Below are 26,499 nucleotides of genomic sequence, written 5' to 3'. Positions count from 1 at the left end.
ACTGAAACCGCTGAAAAACAAGGTTAGATTTACTTAACTATGGATGGGTTCCTTAGAGATCCTCTGTTACTAATTTATTACTGTGACGTACAGTTTAAGCAAGTGACTTTAAAATCCTGTGACCCAGAGTAAAACAGGTTTATATCATGACCCCAGATAACTGTGTGATGATGTGTGCATGTGTGTCGAACTAAACAACAAACATTCACAAAGCCACACTTAGCCTTTAATATATACAACACACCCTGACATTTACTGTTCTGTTCTAATTCATTTTCTCAGAAAATGCTGGTCATGATCCATTGATTCATGTTGCATGCAGCGTTCTGCCTGCTGCTGGACAGATGTGCGTCTACTGTCTTAAGCCTGCTGTGGTAATACTAGGTGCTGCTTCCTGGGCATCTCATGCATGAAGAATATTCATTTTCTTTGTGTTGATCATAGTTAGAGCTTATTGTGTGATCAGGAAGAAGCCAAGAAGTCTGTTTGGTCAGGGCATTCCTGCTTAAAATCTTTACTGGCTCCACACCTCCTACAGGTTTGAAATGCACCTCCTTAGTCTCGCACAAAGGTCCGCACTTGTCTTACCTGATGAAGTCTTCCTCCAGTTAATCATTCCCTCCTTGTCCTTTTCCCACTGCACTTAGTAGATTTGATGATAATTCTTAGTACATGTTGCCCTTCCCTAGCCATCAAGGAGCTCTTTGAGGTAGACTTTTTTCTCTCAGAATACCCAGTGCCTCACCCAGGGCCTGGCACAGAATGGGTATTAGGTTGGTTTGGCTGAGCTAATGATGTAGGGATCTCAGAAGTCCTGCCTGCCATTTCTTGTCCAGGGTGGTTTAGCCTAGAGGGGCCTTGTGAGGGGTGCTAATTCTCTTGACTGAATAGTTCTTGCGGATAATGGGTGATTTTCACTTGTGAATTGTATGGGTCCCTTTGGGCAACACAGACCAGCCAACTGCTTTGGCATTTTATTGTGGAAATGGTGGTCCCAAAATGGTTGTAGTCACGTTTCATATATATAGTCCATTACCCACAATACTCAGTGGTGTTCGTGCCATTCCTCTCATGGTTTTGGATAATGTAGGACTGGGTGCTGCTCACCTTTCCATTTTAGTGGGATACTTTGTCTAGTTGTGCTCTGTATTTATGATGTAATGGAATAGGAATTTTAAAGGACCTCTGTGCAGATAATGCTGCCCACCCCTGATGATGCATTTTGCACAAATAAGTTGGAATAGGCTTTTTGTGGATCAGAACTGCCTACGGTCTAACACATACCAACAAGACAGATTCAAGGATGGATTAGCAAAGGTTCAGCAAACTTCAATGATAAATGGGGATACACAGAAGTCCAGCGGCTAGGTCAGACAATGAAATAAATTGATTTATGTAGTGTAGACCTGTGTGTGTGTTTTGAGAAACTGTAGACAAAAACAGTAGATGGAATATTCTTTTCTTGTTCCTGATGTGCCTCCCAGGCTCGATATAGCCAGAACAAAGGGAAAGTAGTCAGGCTTAATTGGGGATGGCAGGAGGGGGGCAGGCAGGCGTGACATCGTTTCTAGTAGTCCCATGAACAAATCAACAGAAAAAAGTGCAGGTAATTTTAATTTTATTTAATCCAGTATATCCAAAATATAATTTCAATATATAATCACTGTATAAAACTATTGAGATAAATTCCTGTCTTTTTTTCCCCCAGCACAGCTCAACTCAGACTAGCTGCACCTGAAGTGTTTAATAGCCACAAGAAGTAGGGGCTACAACATGGTTGGGACAGGCCCTATATGCTGGATGCTTTAGTCTCTGGGGGCCTCCAAGGAACTTCTGACCATGCCAAGCAAAGAAAGGGTGCAGAGGTAGATGTGTTTTGTGTACATTGGAAGCAAAATAAAGCTTTAAGAGAGTAGAAATGAAGAATTCACCAATGAGGTGAACTTGACTTTTTTCTCTCAATTTCCTTCCCACATTCACATCTAGAACAGAAACTGAACTTGCCAAGGTTCTTGAGGAAATAGTAAGTGATATGCAGTGCATTCCCCTTTTCTGTTTTTAGCTCTACACACACCTGACTCACGTTTTTCAGGGATGAGCAGATTAATACCCCTGCATCTTTGCAGGAGACATTGTGATGGAGGATGGGGATTCCAGCCACTTCATCCTCTGCTTCTGGTGGTTTCTTGCTCTGCTCATGAAGTTTAGTAACCAGAATAGACGCTGAGAAGGTAGTGATCAGGAAGTCACCTACTGACCAGCAGCCTCTGGGGGTATGAAATCCATGTCGCTTTTGTCCTTTGCTCTTACTTAATAAAGGACTTAATGATGGACTATGACAAAATTGGCCATCGTATTTTGAGACACAATGCAGTAAAATGAAGACCTGTCTACAATGCTTAATTTTTACGAGGGTGGTGATGGAAAGAGAGGAGGTGGGTAGTACAGGCATAAGAAGTAAGTCAGCCCAATATCAACATTTTAACACCCAGGACTAAGAACAAAGTCTCTACTGTTTAATAAAGGCCAAGAAGGATGCTCTTTCTACCTAGGCAGACATTTTCTAAATTTTATTCACAAGACCGTTCCTTGCGTACAGCTGTAGAAACAATAGAAAATATAGCCTCTTTGTTATCAGAGCAGCATTATCTAAATAAAATGAGCAAGTTCAGTGTTCTCATTTGGCCTTGAGTGAAAGGCAGGTGTAGAGGTGACATGCTGATTTTGTTGTCCTCACCGTATGAACTGTATAGTTGATTTCTTTTCCCTAGTCCTGACTCTGTTAGTATTTGAGTGACCTTGAGCCAAGCACAATCTTGGTGTCTCAACCTCCTTATTTTTGAGGTGGGTCCAGGAATACCTTTCATACCACCATCCATAACTTTACCTTTGATAAGCAGGCTGAGAGTTGAGTAGTACGTTGGTGTAAATTATAAAAAAGTTGAAACATGAAACAAAATACCTCTTAAACTCCACTGTTTATTACAAAAACATTTTCAGTGGTAGGAACAGCTGTGAATCAGGCATCCCACCTTAATTAAAGTCAAAGAATGTGTGCCTTCAGCTGCTTTTTATTGATTCCGTTTGCACGTTTACTTCCTGTCTAGCATAAATAGAGGTGGAGTAAGTTTATGCAGGGAAGAATGAACATGTCCAAACAGCCTAGAAGTGGAATCTTCTTTCTGTAAACAGTGTATTCGATACCAGATACAGGCTCCTCTTTTATAGCGTAAGGAGAGGAGGAAATTGCTTTTTAAACCTGGAAAGACACACATTGGTTAATGATACCTTATCATGGTAGAGTATCCATTGAGGAAAAACTGTGACCAATGTGGCATAAAAAAAAAATCCAGCTTTTCAATGTAATTCTTATTGGATAAGTCATCATCTCTTTCAGGGAGAAAAATAGGGTGGTTACAAAGTGTTGGCCCTTTGACCCTACCGCCTTGGGTAGGGCTGGAAGTTAGTCCCTGACTGTGAGAGGTGACTTGGGCAGCAGGTCACTTGGATTTCTTTGAGTCACGTGCAGAGATGGCTGCAGGTTTCCTTCTGGCCATCTGGAACGCCGTAGGATGGCACGTTTTCTGAAATAAATCTGACATCAAGCTCATTTGGGCTCACCTCCGCTCCCATGCTTCCCCATAGGTGGAGTGTCCATGTACACCTGCTCCTCCCTAGCTCTATTCTTATTTGTGTCCCCTTATGCTAGTCCTGATGCCTCTTCTCTCCACCCCTGCCCCCATCCCATGCCAGTCAAGCAGAACTGGGAGGTTGGATGGAGGACTCCACATAGACAACTCCTTGGCTGCTCAGAGGACTGCCAGGAGTTGCCACAGAATGGGCAAGAATGAAAATTTTCCACCCCCCTGTGAAACCTTCTATAATTATTAAAGTAATAGGGGGCTGCCGTGTGGGTAGCAGGGAGAAGCCTGCCTGACTTGGGGTATCAGGAATGCAAGTTTTTTTGAGGGCAGAGACTGTCTCATCAATCATATTTCTTCTTTTGCTTTGCAGCACTTGTTTTCCAGCAGGTTCTTTTAAAAGGTGTGGTAACTAAAATGACTTTCAGCTTGGGTCCCAGATGTTTCATTGGATGGGTCCTGATTTAAAACCTAAATTTAAGTTAAGCCCAAAAGAAAGAGCAAACTGAAACTTCAAAGAACCCAAAATAGAGTATGTAATTTCATGTGCTATAAAGACTTATGGGGGTGCTTCCCCCAAGTGCCAACATCATCTTGGGTCTATAGGAATAATCTAGTCCAGCTGTCATTACAGATGTGGCTGGGGCAGGTTATGACAGGTGGCTCTGAAAAGCCCCTCAGATGGGAGGGGTGTCTAGAATGCCAACTGGCCTCCGTCCATCTTCTAGATGCTCTCTTTCCCAAACCTGAGCACCACATTCTCATTCTTTCCTGGGGTGTTGCCCTGTCTTGTTGGTAGACATCAGAACATGGAGGGAGTTCTCTTCTCCACCCTGTGAAGCAGTGGCTAAATGCATCAGGCCTATCAGGTGGTTTTAATTCTTTAAAATAGTTGCATCTCTGTTTTCTCTTTAGCATGGTGAGGTTGGGTGCTGATGGGCAGAGGCAAGAAAACTGATTTTCAGAGCCCAGGCCAGAATCCACTTCTCCAGATGATGGTGCTTCTTCCGTAACTATCTTGAACCTATTGATCTGTAAAGATTTATTAAATAACACACAGAGATGTGGGCAACAAAACACTATTTGCGATAGCTTTGAAATACTTTTACATTAGTGGTAGGTTCTAATCAACTGTGGTGTGGTAAAGAAAGAATTTTTTTTTTTCCTGCCTTTTCATTACAATAGGGAGTAAACATATCTGAGTTTTCCTTGTTTGTTTGTTTGTTTTTAGTGAAAACTACTTAGTGTTGCATTTGCCTGGTGTTCTTAAAGCCTTAAGTGGGGTCCTACTGTTCCGGGGTTTTTATAGAAATCACTTTTCTGTGTAATACAAACACCCATTGGGGGTCAGAAGTCTGTGGTCATAGGAGAAAAGGTCAGAGCTGGGTGTCAGAGCAGGTCTGGTCAGATCCCTCCGTGTCTGTGTGTCCTTCCTGTCGAGGTGCTCCGTGTGCTCGGTGCCCTGGGCAAGGCTCCAGTGAGAAAACAGGTGTGTGCTATCAGGCACAGCCTGTTCTTTGTTGCTTCTGGATGGGGGGGTGGGAGTGGGAGTTGATCTTTTCCGATTGTGTTTTAGATACTTGACATATTTAAAGTACAATTTACCCTTGAGTCTTAATTTTGAGTTTCTCATAGCCTCATGGGAAGATTTTCAATGACTTCCTCAGGACATAGACTTTTTCTGGTTTTAATATTTGGTGGTAGAGTGTTTTTGTTGAAAATTTAGTCCTTAATGTTTAGATTCACCTTTTTCTCCTTGTAAAAATCCTATCAGGCCAAATTATCTAGAGTCGCTATGGTAACTTTGGAGAAATTGAGAAAGCATATTAATGCAAAAACCAATATGCTTGAATAGTCTATTGCATTTAAAATGTGGAGGAAGAATTAGCTTTGGTGTAAAGATGTGCAGCTGAATCTTCATGGGAAAAGGTGATAAGGACTAAAAAAACAAAAGCTTTATAGCTTGAATAGCTTTTCCTGAAAATTTTAGCCATCTTTTTTGTTTTTAATGACTTCAGGATCTTTTATTCTGCATTGTGGAGTCTCCTGCTCCTCTAGCCATCTTTTGAATAAAACAAAACTTAATTGGTTACAGCCAAGAATAGTATCGGTTTAGATTCTGCTCTGGTCTACAAGACATTGATTTAAAATTCTGCCCAATTTATTTCCCGCTCCCCCCCACATAATTTCACCCATAGAAGATTAGCTTATAATTTTAGTTAAAATTCATGCTTATATTAATAGACTGCTTTATGTTGAAATAAACTCATATTTTCCCCTGAAACATAAATTTCATCAGTTTCAGCTCCTGTGATGCAATTATGAGCCTATTAGGTGCTTCTGTTTGTCTTTGAGTAAGTATTGCTGAACACCTATCAATTAATTAGGGAGAATTTTCCTAAACAGCTTCCTGGATCCTTTGCCAACTATCTGGAATTTTGATATATTATTGGTCTTGGCAGCACAGAAGACTATTACAATTCAATTTTTAAAAAAAAATAGTCACTCACGGGCGCCTGGGTGGCTCAGTTGGTTAAGCGACTGCCTTCGGCTCAGGTCATGATCCTGGAGTCCCGGGATCGAGTCCCGCATCGGGCTCCCTGCTCGGCAGGGGGTCTGCTTCTCCCTCTGCCCCTCCCCCCTCTCATGTGCTCTCTCTGTCTCAAATAAATAAATAAAATCTTTAAAAAAAAATAAAAAATAAAAATAAAAAATAAAAAAAAATAGTCACTCCCTTAGTAGAATGAGTGTTATCATATCCTCCAAAGTGACAACCATTTAAAAGAAGCTGATGACCTATTTGAATATTACATAAAAGATGACTGATTTTAAACTTTCTCCAAAAAATTTACTTTTATCCCTGTAGCCACCATTACAAGCTCAGTTATAAGTGATAAGCTAGCTTTTCCTTCTCACACCTGTCCCAAGTACATTTTTTTCACCTACCAGGTTAATAATCATTTAACCTATAAACCATCTGGAATATAAGATGTTTAATTTTTTTAGTCACCAGCATTTTCTCTTAACTGAGTGCTTACTCCATGCCAAACGCAGGAGTGCTATTTCTACTCATTGTGACCAATGTGTGTGTGTTTATTGGTGTTGAGTATTGTCAGCGTGAAGGCTGGGGGTTAGTATCACTCTAAGACAGAAGCTGAGCTTTTTAATATCTTTTATTGAGGTGGTTGTTTGTTTATGTACTGGTATGAAAATCTGAATTTGAGAATGTTGTCAACTGACTGCTGAAGGGGTAGAAGGGCTCGACTCCACCACGTGGCAGTTTGTCTCCTCCCACTTCTCCATGGCCACCCCAGCCCACTGGCCACCCCAGCCCACTGGTGCCCACTGGGCACATGGAGCTGGGAACACGTGGGCACGCTTTCCTGTGATGGGGTTGGAGAGTGGAGGGCAGGGTCTCTTTCTAGTGTAGAAATAATCTCATGTTCTTAAACTGTACTCTGTAGGAGATTACAGACTAACCGAAGGGAAATGGGGTGAAAATCCTGATCCCCTCTGTGATTTTGTTGAGGTAAGCCAAGAGACCGGGAAACAACTTGAAATGGACCAGGTGAGGATATTTTTAGAACAATGGCCATTACGCATGTATAGTAGTATGTGTCTGTGATGGCTGGAAGTATAAAAGCTATTTTGCTGGAAAATATGGTCATTATTCTGAGTAGCGTTGAGCTCATCCAACACCTAGAGTCCTGTTTACTGAAGAAGGGGACAAATGGATGTTGGGTAGGCGATAGCGGCTCTGCTTCATGCTGGCTGTACCACCTCACACCAGGCCAGATGTGGGGACTTTGCTGTAGGGAACACACGGCCCGCCCTCATGGCTCTTCCAACAAACAGTTGCCCAGCTTATTTCAATGAAGGGAAAGTTGAGGATGCTAAGTTAGCATATGACAGGGAGACCTAGTCAGAAGATGAACAAGAATAGTAAGCTTTCATTGACGGTGTGTGTTTCTGAAATCAAACTCCTAGAAGGAGGTTTAAAAATTAATGGTTGGTAAGGTCAGGTACATACTATATGGGCTGTTCATTTAACTGAGAAAGATCATAGCCAGTAAGATACTCATTAATAACCAACGGACATGCATTGTGGTCTTCATCACAGCTGGCTTCCTTCCAATGGAAAAACAAAGTGAGTCTGGTTATTTGTATGTAATAACTGGTGGTTGTAAGGAGCTTTATGGTTCAGTTTATTCCTTGGAGAACCTTGTGAGGTAATACAACTGATTCTTGAGTTATTTTATGTTCCTACAAGAAAAGAGAAATCATTTCCCCAGCATTGGTTTATATTTATATTTTGTTCTCTATTAAAGTACTACCAATCCAGCCTCCTCGTATCAGTCAAATATGTCAATTGAAATAGCAGTCAGCTGAATATATAGACATAAGAATTATCTTTTGCTATCCCTGAGCGTTCACCTTTGCTTGGTGGCTGATCGGTAAAGTAAGCATAAAATTGGCCCACAGAGGTGTTGGGAAGGTAGAGTGAGAATTTGGGGAAAATGTGTGTTAGTGATGAGAATAGAGTTTACAATCAGTTCTGAAGTTGCACTGTGTATCTTTTAGGTGAATTTTACTTAAAAAATTTTTTATTAGTTGTAAATGGTCAGTATGAGTGTACAGTTGACTGAGTAATGGCTCCTAAAGATACTAAGTCCTAATTCCTGGAATCTATAAATGTTACTTTATTCAGGAAAAAAAAGGTCTTTGCAGATGTGATTAAGGATCTTGGGTTAATGGGGAGAGGTGGGAGAGTTTCCTGGGTTATCTGGGAGAGCCGTAAGTACAATCACAAGTGTCTTGTAAGAGTAAAACAGGAAAGACAGCCATATACACAGGAGGGAACTCGACTGATGTGGTCACAATAAGCTTAGGTACTCATAGTTCCCTACTTTTAGGAGTTAAGCTTCTTGGCTTCCAGCTCTCATTTCAGGGTTGTTGACTATGTATGTGGGCTGGGAATGGGGAACGCCTGGAATGAGGATAGAGGGCACATTGGTCAGATGCTGTGTTCTCCCCTCTGTCCTGGTGAGGGGCTGCATGGTGCAATTCCCCCTCAAGAACAGAAAGCCCAGAGCTGAACTGAAACAGTGATTTAGAAAACACATGTGTCCAGTGCTTTCAAAATTCAAAGTGATGGACTTATACTGGGAAGTCCTGAGATGGGTTGCAGAAAGATGCTGGGTCTGGAGAAGCTGGAAAGGAGTTCTGGGCTCTGTGGAGCTGCAGGAAGGCCGGAGCTTGGCCTTACTTACATCTGCGGGTTACCCTTCTCTAACCACGGGACCTTGAATGATTATGAACCTCTTATCAGTGGTTTCCTAACTGAAGGGGGAATAATACCCATGTCATAGGACGGTCGTGGGACTAGAAGTACCACTGGATAGAGAAACTGTTTGAGCAGTTTGCGCACAGTTTCCTTGGGGACTGGGTATCCAGTGCTTGTCAGTTCTTAATCCCCACTTAAATTATTATAAATGAGAGGTGTGAAAAGAAGGAGAAATTCTTGTTAGCAAGTAATTAGTGTGCTATTCGGTATCAAATTATCCGTGACACTTGTTTTTATGTCTGTTAATCGCAGCTAAGGTCAAACTTAATTCTTCTGTAGACTTGCGTATTTTCTTTAAGAATTACCAATTAATAAGCTCAGGGGGGAAAAAAAACAATCTATAATAAACACCTATCTTTTAACATTGGTCTAAAGTGGTAGGGTAGAATTTAACTTAATAATTGCCCTACAAAGGATTCTCTGGTTCTGAATAACTAAAGGTCAGCTTTCTGGAATAAAATTCTTCTGGTCTGAAAATATCCCAATTTAGGGAAGGGAAAGAGAAACTGAGATTCAGTAATTCATCTTTCTGGAATCCATCCTGTTTGTTTAGGTCATTTTGGGGAACGGTGTGATGAGGTTCTGCTTTAGTAAGGGAGGCGTGAAGGTCCAAGGTACACGTTGCCTCAGAGGAAGAGGTGGTAGGTTTGCCCTTTCCCTGTAATCCTGTAATTCCAGACTAATCCGCAGCCTCTATTAGTAAGATTACCTATCTGTTAGCTTCAAAACCAGAGGCAAAAGTCTTTGCTGCCAGATTCTCTTGGTGTGTGGGTTTGGGAAGGGACAAAGCTAATAAATACCACCTACCTTGACAGACCAAGCACCCAGCTAGGTTTTTATATCCGTTGTTAGAGCCAGTCCCACAGCAGGCCTATGACGTAGGCATTACTCCCCACTTGAGTTAGAAAACCAGTGATAAGGGGCGCCTGGGTGGCTCAGTCGTTAAGCGTCTGCCTTCGGCTCAGGTCATGATCCCAGGGTCCTGGGTTCAAGCCCCACATTGGGCTCCCTGCTCGGCGGGAAGCCTGCTTCTCCCTCTCCCACTCCCCCTGCTTGTGTTCCCTCTCTCGCTGTGTCTCTCTCTGTCAAATAAATAAATAAAATCTTTGGAAAAAAAAAAAAAAGAAAAGAAAACCAGTGATAAGAGGTTACATAATCTTCAAGGTCACATGACTACAAAAGAGTGGAAAAAAACCCCTTCAGATGTGAGGTCAGGCTCCCACCCCAGCTCTTCCACTGTGTCCTAAACACCTCTTCAGTTGGGCCTGATACAGCTTCGGTCCCCCCATCCCCCCCACTCCCCGCCCTACCTCTTAGTTGGCAGACTTGCCAGAAACCCACATTTTAACCGTTGGACCTGTGGATAAGCCGTTCTGGAGAAGGTAGGCCAGAAAGGCCCCTTCCTTCCAAACAGAACACGCAGTCTTCGTCTCACCTGCTTCTGTGTTCCCTGGTTTCAACCCTATAGTTTTTGTCTTCTAGACCTCACTCCTTTGTTTCCTGACACTTGTCAGTTCTGAAGTAGTTTTTTGCAGGAAAGCATCTTTTGCCAGTTAAGATGGCCTTTCATCTTTCTCTCTGACCTCTGTGACATAAACTTGCTGAGAAGAATACTCTGTCTTGATAAAATTGGGTTGAGCCCAGTACAAGTTGAGTCAAGCTAAGCTATTGTTTACATGAGGATTATTTCTGACTCCTATTCTCATTTCCCTTATCACCCCCACTCCCATTCACACACAGAATCCATGTACACGCCTCACATACACTACACAGGTCACCGCCCACCTTCAAGATGAGTCACTTCAAAATGAGACTTTAACCCGGCTGCAAGGAAATTTCTTAGCCCTTCACATATGTGTGGAGAAAGCTCCGTTGGCAGTCTACCTTGCTGTTTGAAATGGATGCCTCAAACTTGAGTGTGCTGGTTGGAAATAACAACTCACTTTAAGCAGCATTGTTCATTGAAATGTAAATTGCCTTGTCCGTTCTCATTCTTGTAGAATTCCCAGGAAGAAAGTAGGTTTTACATTAGCGGTGTTCAAGAAATAACCTTTCTCCTCACATCTCTTTTTCAAGCATACAACAAGATTATAGATGATTGATTTATGCAGCTCTGATCTGCTATAAAGGTTTTTATATCTAACAACAATAAAAACATATTCTTGGGAATTTTACCATTATGAGGTTGTTAGTAATTTGGGGGAGGAAAGGTAACTTTGGATTTAATTCCTGAATTAATAAGCTGCCATCACCCTGGAATGCCAATTTTCTTTTCAGTTGTTCCTTTACCCACCTGTGAAGTACATTAAAGCATTTATCAAATGGTGATTTAAATCTAAAAATACAATGCGGTAGGACTGAATGTCCTGTGTTTGGAGTGCTTTTAGAGAGCATTGGGATTTGCAAGGGGTGAGGTATACACGGAGAGAAGGAAAGATTCCATAATAACTGAATAAGACCTCAAAAGTATCACTCAAGTACAAAAATATGGCCTAAAGCATAATAGGGCCCATAAGATAAAAGCAATTTTGTTGTTATTGTTATAATAGCCAGCAGGCGTTATGTATATTTTAGGTCCTTTCAAAACTTTCCTTCTGAATACTATTTTATTCCTATTCTGACTTTCAAACATGATCATTCCATTTTTAAAATAGTATTGAATCTGTGTGGCAGAATATATTTAAGATGCATGAATTACATTCAGAAGACTTGAGGACCAAAGGGCTGAGCAGCCTTGAGCATTCTTCTTTAAATATGTAAGCTTAAAAGAGTATTCCTTAGCACCCCTGAAAGGAAAGTTCAGTAAAATGAATGTAGCATTTGAGATTTTTATCTTGCATTTTTTAAAATCTTGGGTTTATCAGTTGGAAACTTTTTTTTAAAGATTTTATTTATTTTAGAGAGTGCACATGTGTGAGCAGGGAGAAGAATAGAGGGGGAAGGAAACAGGAAGGGAGAGAATCTCAAGAAGACTCTATTGAGCGTGGAGCCCGATGAGGGGCTTGATCTCACAACCACAAGATCATGACCTGAGCCAAAACCAAGAGTCAGACGCTTAGCTGACTGAGCCACCCAGGCGCCCCCAGTTGGAAACTTTTAATGGCATTATCACAGGTTTTTTTAGTAGTAGTGAGGGTGACGTGAGTAGTATGTGCTTTAAAATGGACTCGCTTCCTCTGCTTCCACAAACTTTGCTTTCTCTCTCATACATTGTCCTTGATGTGTTTAATGTCACATTTTTATAGACCTGAGGAAACCCTACTGTCACTGTTGCTTCTCCAAATGGTCAGATGTGGATGTGTGTTTTAATTGCTTGCCAGATCTTGAAAAGTCTGATTAGATGGAATGTAATGGGAGACACTGAGAAGATGCATTTCTTCTCACACTTCCTTTATGAAAAAATCTTTGCTAGTTGTGTGAAATAGAATTGGTAACAGTGGTACAGGTTTGTATGGTTTTTCATCTATTTGAGAAGGTACAGACAATCCCCTCATAGTGTGTCTTATCTTCACATAACGTTGCTCTTTGTGTCGTAACATGCACTTGAGCCTTTATCATCGATAAATAGGATTCCCGTCAGTTGTTCAATCCTTTTCCTGCTCGCCTACTGCCTCCTTCCTTCAGACAGAGTGAGCTCCTTGTGGTTCTCTGCCTAATTTGTAGATCTTTGAACACACTGTCCCCTCTGCTTTGAATGTCTGTCCCCTTCCTTCTTGCATCACTAGGTCTGCCATGTCCCTGAGGACATTTGAGTTGAGCCTTGGCCTTCAAAAGTTCACCCTGGTTTTCACTTGTTGCTTCTGGCAGCTCTGCACACACAGTGACTCTTTTTTGCCTTTTCTTAGACTCCTGCAACTCCTGATACACTTTTCTTTTCTTTTTTTTTTTTTAATTTTTTTTATTGTTATGTTAATCCCCATACATTACATCATTAGTTTTAGATATAGTGTTCCATGATTCATTGTTTGTGCATAACACCCAGTGCTCCATGCAGAACGTGCCCTCCTCAATACCCATCACCAGGCTAACCCATCCTCCCACCCCCCTCCCCTCTAGAACCCTCAGTTTGTTTTTCAGAGTCCATTGTCTCTCATGGTTCTTCTCCCCCTCCGATTTCCCCCCCCTTCATTCTTCCCCTCCTGCTACATTCTTCTTCTTCTTTTTTTCTTTCTTAACATATATTGCATTATTTGTTTCAGAGGTACAGATCTGAGATTCAACAGTCTTGCACAATTCACAGCGCTTACCAGAACACATACCCTCCCCAGTGTCCATCACCCAGTCACCCCATCCCTCCCACCCCACCCCCCACTCCAGCAACCCTCAGTTTGTTTCCTGAGATTAAGAATTCCTCATATCAGTGAGGTCATATGATACATGTCTTTCTCTGTTTGACTTGTTTCGCTCAGCATAATACCCTCCAGTTCCATCCACGTCGTTGCAAATGGCAAGATCTTATTCCTTTTGATGGCTGCATAATATTCCATTGCTGATACACTTTTCTTACCCTTCCTGTACTGAGTAGTTGTCATTGGCTTGTTCACCTGCCGTCCTGGCCCACTCCCGTGGCCACCCCAAACACACAAAGCAGTGTCTGCAGTAAGACACAGCCCTGTTCATTACCTTGCTAAGAATTTCACAAGAGCAGGTCATCAGTGAATACCCACCAATGATGTGAATCTGTTGAGGCTGTGGTAGGGGATTCAGAGAAGTCTGAGATGCTCTTGGCCCCAATAGTTCTTTCTCAGGCTTGGGAAATAAGGCATGTCCTGGGGGAGAGTGGCTGAGTTGGTAAGTTGGTGGGCTGTGAGTGGGCCAGGGTAGCATGAACCAGTGGAGTGTGTCCAGGCTTGCTCTCACCTGGGTGTGAGGCTGGGACTGGCTCACATCTCCTGTCCCCAGAGGGTGGGGAGCAATCATGCCTGTGGTGCTGAGATTTGAAACTGAGTGAAAGGGTAGCCCAGGGATATTGCCTTGAGATGAATGGGATTTCTTTAAGCTGTGGGGGGAGGGGGGGGAGGAGCACAAGGAAAAGATTAGCTTTGAGAAGGGACAAGGTATTTGGGCAAAAGGTTGGAGCCCAGACTTCCTGTTCCAGAATTAGTAGTGGGAGGGAAGATGGCACGGTACGCAAGAGACCAGCTCTGGAGAGCCTCGACTGGCAGGCTAAGATGTTTGGGTGTTACTTTGGTATGCAGAGGAATGTTTGAAGCTTTTGAAGTTGCAAAGTGAAAGAAGCCAACAGTTACAGTGATGAGAGGGGAGGGAGATTGGACAGGGAAGGAGGCTCTTAAACTAGTCTAGGCAAGAAGCAAAATATAAGCCCCCCCCCATTCACTCCATCAGCAAAACTGAGCCCTATGTGTCAGGCAATGGGGATTCAAAGGTAAGTGAAGTAGGGTACCTTTGCAAGAAAAGGGTGCGAAAATATCAACATCACCTCCATTGTCAGGCTGAGAGTGAGAAAATTGCCACCTACAGGAAAAGGCATCGGTGGTGATGGCGTAGTAAGGTGATAGAAACTGCAGCCGGGTTATAGGATGATGCCAAGATCACACATGGTAGATTGGGCTTCTGTTCACAATGAAATGAATGCTATCCTCTGTGTGCTAGTAGTTTCTGCCAGCAGTTTGGTCCCTTTAACTGGTCCTGCTTGTTCTTTCCTTGTCGCCCCACCCACCAAACTTTGTTCGCAGCACCCAGCCAGGGCGAGCCTTTTTAATTGCAGGTCCGATGATGTGACTTCTCTTCCCCAAACTTCGCAGTGGCTTCTGTCTAAGGGTGTGAGCCAAGGTCCTCGTGGTTGTCCACAAGGCACCCTGCCCGTTACCTCTCTGGTCTCAACTCCTCCTGCACGGCCCATTCTGCTCTGGCCCCTCTGGCCTACTTGGTGTTCCTCAGATTTGTCTAGAATGCTCTCCCTTGAAGCCTCACCCCTGCATGTCTCCACATCTGATCTCATCTACTTGAAGTTGGCTCATAGGTCAGCTGACCATCCTATTTAAAATTGCAGTCTGTCCCCAAGCCCTTGCCTTGGCCCTCCCCATCCCTGTGACCCTACTCTACCTGTTTATATTCATGACTTTAATTGCTTTCAAACACAGTACATTATTTATTACTACCTCTGCTCTTACTAGTATTACTGTTCTTCATCGGACCTCTCCACATTGCTCCACCCATGTGTAGGCTCTTTAAACGCAGGAATCATCACCTTTTTATTACTTGATGCATCACAAATGCTTATGGAAGTGCCTGGTACGGAGTAGAAGCTAGAAAATATTTAAATGCATTGTGATTTTCCTGCTATTACTCATAAGGCCTAGTTACCTACCCCTCCCCACCCCATTTTAAATGGGTTTTGGTCATGGAAAAGGATAGTTGATCCTATCATGGTCTACATTTTCTATATGTTTTACCTAATTTTTGCTTCCTTCAAGTGACCGGCTTTCTCTGAGATTTTTAGAGCAAAGTCTTATGAAATATGTATGATAACTAGAGAAGAAAATTTGAAGTCCGTTTTTCAAATAAAACAAAGTTATGTGGCAAAAGGTTCCCATCACATTATGTCATAGAGGATTTGTGATCTGCAAGGCTGAAATGGACTTTCCTATAAGAATCTGGCAATGCTGAAAGGTAAGGTCCTCTGCTGCTCTAACGTGCATTCCCTGGATGCATTTCAATAATGCTTGACAATGAGCTCTCCATCATAACTGTCTTGGGGGAAACTGTTACCCCCACAATTGTGTATGACCTTTATCATTCTATTACCTCTTAATTCTGGCGCTACACACACACACACACACACACACACACACACACACACACACACACACCCTGAAAAAAAACTAAACAAATGAGACAGAATACAAGGTGGAGAAAGACTAATTGCATAAAAGGACCACAGTTAGGGGATTATTTTTGTTTGGCTTTTTGTCACCTCACCTGCTTTTCTTCTGTGTGCACACATAGCCTGACATCTTAGAAGTAACTTCCAAAGGTGAGTTCAGGGCTCTTTAGAGTCTGAGATGGAAAACTTTCAGGCAGACTATGTGAGTTTTTTTTTTTTCCTCTCTAAATGAAAAAGTTCCTTTTCCAGAAGAGCTGTTACTACAACTTTTTATTGTATAACTCATTCCTCAGTGGAGTTGTTTATGTGCAGGGGGGCAAACATTGGTTCTTGGGAAGCAAAAAAACTGTGTATAAAGGACAGATGTATACACGGTCCATAAATAAATACACAATATTGCTATGGCGTTAAAGTTTCATGGAAGGGTAATTAGGAAAAATCTAAACTCCTGGGGGGTGGGAGCAGTAATGAAAATAAGGTTCTGTAAAACCACTTTGACCTAGACTCAGAGGCACCAGCCTGGGAATGGCCTCTTCTGGATATTCATGCTTTTGTCTGGGGTGGGGGGAGTTATTTTGATAGTTGAGGAGTGAGCTGTGTCCAAGGGCCTGAGTCTGTAGGCAGAACATGCAGCCATTTGATGTGTCAGGCTCTCTCTGGTTGAACAGATTGAATTGCTCGGGTTACCTGGGATCCTGCAAGGCTGAGTGGAGGATTCACTGGGCTTGCAGGGACTGGCTGGCAGGAGCAGCACTGGGGAATGTGAAGGGTGTTTGGAATGTCCCACATAAGCGACCTCCCCAAGAAACAGCTGATCCCTTTTTCTTGATGCCCCTGCCATTAATGTCGCTCCCTTTGCTCTCTTGTGATTCTTCCTACTTGAGTTTCTTTTTCTAACTCACCAGTCCTCCTCTCCCCATTTCTGTTTCAAAGTTCTGGGAGAGAATCGAGACAACGAAGTCCTGCCATCCTCATCTGAGCAGAGCTGAATGCAGCGGCCGGCAGGCCAGACCCATGGCCACCAAAGATGGGCAGCGCTCAGTCAGCTGCCGTGTCAGCCCTTGTTAGGAACAGGAGGGTGCCACACAGGGTTTGGACATAGCTGTCTGTGACTCAGGAGTTTCCTGAGGCCGCTCTTCTGACGGTTGTGGTCATGATTCCCTCTGAATGTAGCTTCCTGAGAGTGAGGTGCGGGCATCCTGAGGCTTCACCTGCCTGATAAGAGGTCTGAATAATTGGAATGAGTGTTTGACCTACATGGTCATCACTGAAGATTTTCTATTGGGGTTTCTTTCAGCATCTACTTGGACAAAGAATTAATTTTAAAGTTTTATTCACGCGTCTTAAAGCTTGTCTAATTCCTTAACATCAGGAGAGGAAAAGTTTGCCCAGACTTTCCAAGTATCTCAGAGATGGCCCTTACAGTTCATATGGTTTCTTTCCTGAAGTGATTGTGAGGAGCTTGAGGGTTGAGCTTATTATTCTCGTCTGTTTCTTTAGCAGTTACTACAGCGTCTGACATTTGGAAATTTTCCAGTAAATTATGTGATACGACAGTGGCCTTGCACATGGAAGAGGTGATAGGTAACTGAAAATTTGAACATCATCAAAGGACAAATGCTACAAAGATCTATTTTATCTCAAGTCAGGCTGTAAGGGGTCCTTACTTTGGAGTATAGGTCTACACCTTAATATTTATTAGGTTACTTTTTAAGAGTGTTTTTGTTAAAAATTTCTGAGCATCTATTATGAGAGAAAAGAGGAGAGGGAAAGTTGCAAAAATAAGTAAGACAAAGATGAATCTCCTTAATATATAGAGTCTCTTTCAAATAAGTAAATAAGAAAAGAACATTCAGTTGGAGCTTTTTTTTGCCCACCTTAATACATAATTCATGTTTAAAAAAAGTAAGCTTATGAGACATTCAAACTCATCGAAGAAAGGCAAATTATGTAAGCATCCCATTTTGCCTATCAAATTGACAAGGATTAAAACCTGATCACCACTCATAGGGTTAAGGGAAACAGGTATTAATATCTCTTATGTAGGAGTATAAGTAATATATAATCTTCTGGGAGGATAATTTGGCAACAAATATTTTTATGACTCAGCACATTCCTCCACAAGAATGTTTGCCACATTTACAAAAGTGAGAAAATAAAAGCAACCTGCCTAAGAATAAGTGACTGTTTTAATTACATGATATAAGCAAATGATGGATATTTGGTCATTAAAAATAAGTTTGTGAAGTCTAATATTGTGTAACTAAATAGAATCATACAGAATCATATCTATAGTATGTGCTGTATTCAGAAAAATGTATATATTTTTAATGTTATATGTATTACTGGATCAAAAATTACACTTCTTGATAATTTTCAATATTTATTTATTTTTAAAGATTTTATTTTATTTATTTGACAGAGAGAGACACAGCGAGAGAGGGAACACAAGCAGGGGGAGTGGGAGAGGGAGAAGCAGGCTTCCCGCAGAAGAGGGAGCCCGATGCGGGGCTCGGTCCCAGGAGCCTGAGATCATGACCTGAGCCGAAGGCAGACGCTTAACCGACTGAGCCACCCAGGCGCCCCAAAAGTTCTTGTTTTTATAATATCATTTTATACAATATCATTTCCATAATCAGGAAAGTTATTTGATAATATAAAGCACAGTATATGGAAGTGAGAGCAATCTTGGTTACTTAATAGATTACACATCACTAACATATTAAGGATGACTTTTCTTTAAAGATCCTTCCCCAGTGGTTAAACAAGGAAAAGTAGTTTAATAAAAAGCCCTTAATGTTCACATAAAGTATTTAATAGGTTACTGAAGCAGAAACAAGTAGAGGCAGCATAGAATCGTAGACAGAACAAGCATTTCTCAGTTAGATGATCATGGGTTGGGATCATGGCTGTAGCTGTGGGACCTTCGGCATTGGACCTACAATTTCCCCACTTATGAAATGAATATATTAACCATCTTTGTCCTCATAGGAGTGTTGTGGGGTGCAGTTACTGTGTGGAGGGCACTTAACACGGAGTGTGATTCAGTGAACAGGTGGCTCTTAGGAGGAGCAACCTCTCAGGAGGGGCATAGCATTTCCTTTAAGAGAAACAAACATGAAAGCCATTCATTAGGAAGTGATTGCTCACCCTACAAAAAATGACAGTTGTGACGGTGTGTTACTTTTCTGTTACCTAAACTTAACAGCTTAAAACACACACATTTATCATCTGATGGTTTCTGTGGGCAGAAGTCTGGCCATGGCTTAACTGAATCTTCTACTGGAGGCTACCACCAACATGGTGACTGGGGCTGGGTTCTCAACTGAAGGCTCAACTGGAGAAGCATCTCCTTCCTTACTCTTGCGGTTGTTGGCAGCATTCTGTTTCCTGGGGTTGTAGGATTCATAGCAGCTTGCTTCTTCAGAGCCAGCAAGTGGGGAGAGGAATAAAGACAAGCACAAAGGCTTGTGAGAGCAGAGTCTTACATAATGCAGTGTAATCATGGGGTTGCCAGTCTATCACCTTTGCCATATTCTTTTGGTTAGAAGTACATCACAAGTGCTGCTTGCCCTCAAGGGAGGGTGATGACACAAACATGTGAATACCCTGAAGGGGGATCGTGTAGAGGGGTTGCTTTGCTGTGAATGATATTCACATGTGTTCCAAACACCAAAGGGAATGGGCTGTTTTAGAAAGTGATTTGGTGGAGGAAAATATTGGCTTATATCTTAATAACCTTGGTTGGAAAGCAAGATGAAACCGCCCCGTGCTTTTTTCATATTAACCCTTAAAGGCCAGCAGCACTGTCATCTGTGGTTTGGAGATTGAGAACGCAGCTCTTTTCCTTGAAAAACCTGGTTCTCCTCCAACCCAGGGAGCTTTTCCAGGTCTCAAGGCTCATTACTTTGTAAGTAATCGGTAATTGAAATATTACTTCAAAGGTGACTTTTCTTTTTTAAAGTGTAGGACTTTCGTCTTTTGTTATTTCTGCACTCTTTATACTAAGTACTCGTTTCAGTGAAAATAAACTTTGCTTTGTCTCACCCAGAGTCATTGTTAAGCTTTAAACTTTCATTTGTTCTCTAGATTGAAAAAAGCCATTTGTTTTGCTTTTAGCTTGGCATTCTCAAATGAGAAGTGTGGCATTTTGTGTTCTCGGCTGGGCTCCCCCTCCTTGCACTGGCTCAAGTTATGATTAGTCAACTCTCCTCTGTATGGGAAGATGTTGATGAATAATGCTAAGAATTTCATGGGTTTCATAAAAGCCCAGATGAGATTGCTGTTTGAGATGACTACACTAAAATACAAAATGTAATGTTTTGAAGGTACATTCGTAATCCACAAGATGCAGCTGAGTGTTGGATCACACCCGTAACCAAGCCATTGGAGGCCCAGATGAATATCGGAACTTTTTTCCTGCTGTGAACAGATGTACCAGCTGCCCCATTAACAGCACTTGTAGTGGCTGCAGGGTGGAGTCTTGCTGATTAGACTCTGGAGTATTTTATAACATCTACTTATCATAGCCTAAGTGTATGGCTGACTGACCAAACTCAGCAAGGCATGGTTAAGTCATGCGCCATCTTACAGTAGTAGAACTCCTGTGTGAGGAAAAACCAAACGTCCCAACTCACGTACCAAAGAGACTGTGTAGTCCTTGCTGTATGCATTCTGATAATGCCCAGCATCTGTATTAGAGTTCAGAACAGAGAGATGCCCAGCATTCTCTTGGGCTGATTATTTGCCAGAACACTGGATTAGATAACAAGTATCTACACGTTTCCATTGTTCTTAATGCCACATGTGTGCGCAGCGCTTAACTTTTCAGAATGTTTTCATATCTTTTGATTGAATGAACACATCCATACTGGGGACATGAGTCATATGGTATTATCTCTATTTTATAGATGAGGAAACTAAGGCTCAAAGACTTGACTTTCCAGAACTGTGTCACACAGAGACAGAAATAGAGCCAAGGCCACCTAGGTCTAAACCTCAGATACCTTTTCTGAACGAATTGTGGTGAAGGGCAGGGAGTCCATTTGAATCCTACCTCTTCTGTGTCCCAGCTCAGTGACCTTGGGCTTCAAAGCCTGGGTTTTCTTATGTGTGACGTGGAGAGACTTGGGTTGTTAGGGCAAAAGGACAGTTTAAGTGCAGTCTCTAAACCTGGTGAGCACCCAGTACGTGGCAGCCATTGATAGAATTTATTCTGCTCTTCTTCTCACAGCTGGGGTGTTGGTTGGGCTCCCTGGTGTATCTCCCTCAAGCCCACAGGATCTGGGTATCTAAAATTCTAGGCCTACAATCCACAGTCAGTGAAAGAGAGAATGCTGGTGACTTCCTAAAAGTTATTACACTGGGAGTGACTTGATCTCTGGGGTCCTAGATCATCCTCCCCCACAGGAGAGTTGCTGTGATGTGGGATGAGATCCTCTGAAGGCAAGAGGATGAGCAGAGCATAGTAGAAAAAGTAGAAGGTGGCTTTTGGGCAAACCTTTGGATTTGCTATTCAGATAGATTAGCAATTTGTTTAAAGAAAAATGGAGTAGGGAGGCATGATGGGTTTTAGTGTGACATCCAAAAAAAAAAAAAAAAAAAGTGAATTCTAACCACCTGGCAGGGATTTATTTAGATTCTGATTTGCCACTAGTACATATAGCACAGTCATGACTGCATTAACACAAGAAGCCATCTCTTCTTACCCACTCTCAAAATCCATCTCATGTACTAAGAGCGAATATCCTGCTGTGATGAAGTCTGTGTCTTTCATGTGTGTGCCAAGGAAGGTTACTTCTGGGATGCAAGCATCTGGGCCCTCAGTCCTGCCCTCTGTCTTTGAATCACAGAGAAGCTATACCCCTTGACTTCTGAGCAGATCTCTTTTTAAACCGCATTAAAAGCATTGTTGCCCCGTATCTGGATCTTCTTGTACCCATTCAAAAATAAAGCACCTCCGTTACGAGGAGAGATCCCTCTGCTTTCCTGCATGAGATCTGAGACATGGTGCAGAAAATGAAATTCTCTGAGCTCTTTTAAATTTGAATACCGTAGCAAGTTATCTGTGCAGTTGTGTTTTTTTTTTTTAAAGCATGGCATCATACATATGCATGTGCCTACCTGCATTTGATGAAAGGCTAAAATTTCCAGGTAAGACAGTATCATCAAAAAAGCTAATCAGTGCTAGAACCATAAGAGACGATGGACTCTGAATAACAAACTGAGGGTTCTAGAGGGGAGGGGGGTGGGAGGATGGGTTAGCCTGGTGATGGGTATTGAGGAGGGCACGTTCTGCATGGAGCACTGGGTGTTATGCACAAACAATGAATCATGGAACACTATATCTAAAACTAATGATGTAATGTATGGGGATTAACATAACAATAAAAAAAATTAAAAAAAAAAAAAAAGCTAATCAGTGCTGTAACCCAACTTAAGTGTTGGGCAAGTTGATTAAACTTTCCAAGTTACTTATAAAATGGGAATAAGAAGAGCTGCCTCCTAGAACTGTTACTGAGAAGATAAGCTCTCAGTAAAAACTCATTTGTTTTTTTTTGTTTTTTTTTGTTTTTTTGGTACCTAGAAGCCGTTGTTTTGCTTTCTTCTATCGCTTGCCCTTACTTTCTGAGTGTGGATGTCTCCTAAATAGAGGTGAACGCGGGTGCTGGTTAGCAGTGCTGTATTCGCTCACTGGTGGAGGACGGGGGTCAGAGAAAGGGAGTGTCTTCCTGCTGCAGCTAGAGTATGCCTCTAGTCAAGGGCTTGGCGGGGTAGCATTGTCATAACAAGTTCTTTGTTCTTAATATAGAAGCTTGGAAAATACAGAAATGCATAAAAGTTATTTACAACCTTACATAGAAAGAATGAGGCCTCTTGGTGTCTTCACTCCCTGTGGTTTTTTAACTTCAGATATTTTTGCGTGTGAGACGTGTCATGCCAACAGAGGTACATACGACAGATGTGCATAGCTTAAGGAATACTACATATGTGGGTACCCATCCCCCAGTCGAAGAGCTAGAACATTGCCCGTTCCTATAAACCTGTGCACCTGGCTCTTCACTTATTTCATTTTTTTAAAATCAAGGAGGTTTGATTTATATAGTTTCCTATTGTGTTCTTCTGCCTACTTTATCATATGCATTTACTTATAATGTCATCATTTTAGGTTGTTTTCTTATCTTTGGAGCTTAAAGGAATGATAGATCATGAACTGGCCTTATCCTAATGATAATTGCTGCTGGTAACCTAATATATGCCGGGCACTCTTTCTAAATATTTATTTAATTTTACCACACCCTATGAGCTGCAGTAGTTCCTCCAACTAATGGGAAAACGGAGTTTCAGAATGTTTAAGTGAGTTGCCAAGGTGATATGATAAGCAGCAGATCTGAGATGGGAGCCCAAGGCTGTCTGATTCCAAATTCCTTGTCATTTCTACCCCCACCAAGCTGACTTATGGACTATATATTGGAAGTGCCATGCACATTGAAGGGATTGGCCATTAAATGTAGCATTTTTGCCTAATTCTAAGCAAGAATAACACACATGATGAGGCTCTAGTTTTTAGATGGTGCTTGTGCCAGAGAAAGCCAAATGGAGGCAAACTTCAACAAGAAATGTGGGAAAAGAACAATGTCTTGATCATCTGAACGGAATCCCATGTAAAAGGTCTGCTTTTATTTGGCAGGCCCGTTGTGTTGGCTTGTCTGGTCCTCCCCCGCTCCCACTCCACCCCCACGTTGTGGTGGAGTGAAGTCTGGGCTTTTATGTTCTAAGTAGCCCTCCTGCTGTGTTTTCTATATCTGTGCATCTGTAATTACGGCACAACCTGGGGGAACAGCTCGGCTCCTTGCTTTGCCCACAGAGACACTGTCCTGTTGAGTCTCGAAGACTGAAATGGTTGCTATGGTTGCCGCACAGGGACAGTGTCGAGCTCAGTGGGACTTGAAAGTCACGCCGCTCCGTGCGGAAGGGCGGGGCCTCAGTTTGGCACGGTTACAGTTGCTCGTTACATTCTGGAGCTGTAGTCACTGTGGCATCCTTGGTCAGTCCCGTGAACTTGAGGACGTGTGCAGATACAGACTGAATGAGAGGCTGTGTTTGTTTAGGTAGGATAGCACGTGTCCTGGAAGTAACGTAGTTCCCGCACGGTGTGCTGTAGCTGTTAAAGTTAGTGAGGCCAGGGGCGCCTGGGTGGCTCAGTCGTTAAGCGTCTGCCTTCGGCTCAGGTCATGATCCCAGGGTCCTGGGATCGAGCCCCGCACTGGGCTCCCTGCTTAGCAGGAAGGCTGCTTCTCCCTCTCCCACTCCCCTTGCTTGTGTTCCCTCTCTCGCTGGTCTCTCTCTGTCAAATAAATAAATAAAATCTTTAAAAAAATAAAATAAATAAATAAAGTTAGTGAGGCCACGGGGCTTCCACGGACAGGAGTGTTCGTTGAGACAAGCCTCACCTCCAGCTTCACTATAGTGTCTTGAGGTACGGAAATCCACCGCCTGGGACCAGGGGGTAGCAGAACACTGTTAGGATTTTTCTCAAATAGCCATTAAATGCCAACAGCCACCACCACCTGCTGAGGAAAATAAAAGGAGTGGAGGAAAGTAGTCACCATTAAACAAACATATTGATAGGTTTGAATTCTTACACTGTGGGTGTCCAACCTATGTATTGCTGTAATCGGAGTTCATGCTTGAGTTAAAATAGATTTTTCAAAACTTAGTGGGAATAATGCAACATAAAGAGTTTAATGTGGTGGCGCCTGGGTGCTCAGGGGGCTAAGTGTCTGCCTTCGACTAGGGTCATGATCCTGGGGTCCTGGGATCAAGCCTTGTGTTGGGCTTCCTGCTCAGTGGGGAGTCCGCTTCTCCCTCTCCCCCCGCCCCTCCCCCTGCTCGTGCGTGCTCACTCTCTCCTTCTCAAATGAATAAAATCTTTTTTAAAAAAAGTTTAATGTATCTTGACTTAATGTCTGAAGTGTGAAATAATTTTAAAAACTTGGAGAATTTCAGAACATTCTCTTATGAGAGGTTACCCCTAAATAGAACAAACCTAACGAAGTTCAGATTGACTTTTTAATTTTTTATTCTATAAAATACTTTATTTTCTTGGGGTGCCAGGGTGGCTCAGTTAGTTAAGTGTCTGACTCTTGATTTCGGCTCAGGTCATGATCTCAAGGTCGTGAGATGGAGCCCTGTGTTGTGCTCCATGCTAGGTGTGGAGCCTGCTTAAGATTCTCTCTCTCCCTCTCCCTCTGCTCCTCCGCCCCACCCCACTTGCACACACACACACACACACACACACACACACACTCTCTCTCTCTCTCTCTCTCTCTCTCTCTCTCTCTCGGGGGAGATGAACCATGAGAGACTATGGACTCTGAGAAACAAGCTGAGGATTCCAGAGGGGAGGGGGGTGGGGGGGATGGGCTAGCCTGGTGATGCGTATTAAAGAGGGCACGTACTGCATGGAGCACTGGGTGTTATGCACAAACAATGAATCATGGAACACTATATCTAAAACTAATGATGTAATGTATGGGGATTAACATAACATAATAAAATAAAATTTAAAAAAGTTATTCTTAAATTTTTAATTTTATCATGGTATAAATGACTCCCATCCCCCTCCCCCAAATGACTTTTGATGCGTTGCTTTCTTATGTTGGTATAGAGTCTTAGTAAGCAAGTCTCACGGGTTGCTTTTCTTTCAAGCTAGACTGGTAGTTTTTGATGGCGGTGGGCGGGGGGGCAGGTATTCTCCTGTTGGTTGGGGCTATCTGGAGAGGTCTACCTAGAATTTTACATCTCACAAGACTTGATCTCATTGATGGATTCTTTTCAAATGCCCCGCTAAAGCTGCTGAATCCCTGAACCATCAGAGCTGGCAGCGTCTTTCACTGTGGCCTTGACTTTAGGACCATCATGTGCTAACTGAGGAGTGTGCCTCACTAAAATGATGTCAGGATATGTTCAGGTGTCAGGCCCACGAGTGCGTTCCTTCCACCCAGTCCTCCCCACCCTTGCCTTCCATCAGCCTTCTGCCACTGACTTCTGACAACTCTTATCCTGGTGCTGGGGAGGCAGACAAAATCTTAGGGTCAGTACTTCAGAGTGAGCGAGGGCAAGGGAACTACTCTGTTTCTCCACTGCTCAGGTTCCCTACTCATAGGCCTTTTTGGCCTTCCTAATTTTTGTTATTGCTACTGTTGCGCTGTTCCTCTCCCCACCGCCCCCCCATGTGTGCGCTACTCCGTCTAACCAACGTTTACATGTTCATCAAGACTCAGTCCTAGGGGGGCGCCTGGGGGCTCAGTGGGCTAAATATCTGCCTTCGGCTCAGGTGGTGAGCCCAGGGTCCTGGGATTGACCCCGCATGGGGCTCCTTGTTCAGCGGGGAGCCTGCCTCTCCCTCTCCCTCTGCCGCTCCCCCTGCTTGTGCTCACTTGCTATCTCTCTGTCAGATAAATAAAATCTTAAAAAAAAAATTCAGCCCTCGGCTCCCTTCTCTCCTTAATCTATACTTTCTCTTTGTGATGTAGATGGATGAAAGTAAGATTTCTTCTTTAGGAGATGACTCGTAAGCGTCTGTTTCTAGGCCAGGCTACTTCTCTGAGCCTCAGATCTGGCTGTCGTTGCAAACTCAACATTATCCGCTTCTGTGTGCTATT

At 42.7% G+C, this 26,499-nt stretch overlaps 1 protein-coding gene across 3 annotated transcripts in view; it reads left to right on the top strand.

The window, feature by feature from the left end:
- Window positions 1–26,499, top strand: part of IQGAP2 (IQ motif containing GTPase activating protein 2) — a 287,293-nt gene that overhangs the window by 60,031 nt on the left and 200,763 nt on the right. The window lies entirely within an intron of this gene.

The sequence above is a fragment of the Halichoerus grypus genome, chromosome 2 (genome assembly GCF_964656455.1).
Source record: "Halichoerus grypus chromosome 2, mHalGry1.hap1.1, whole genome shotgun sequence".
Lineage (NCBI taxonomy): Eukaryota > Metazoa > Chordata > Mammalia > Carnivora > Phocidae > Halichoerus > Halichoerus grypus.
Note: the sequence above shows the minus strand (reverse complement) of the source record. Positions and strands in the feature narration are given on the sequence as shown.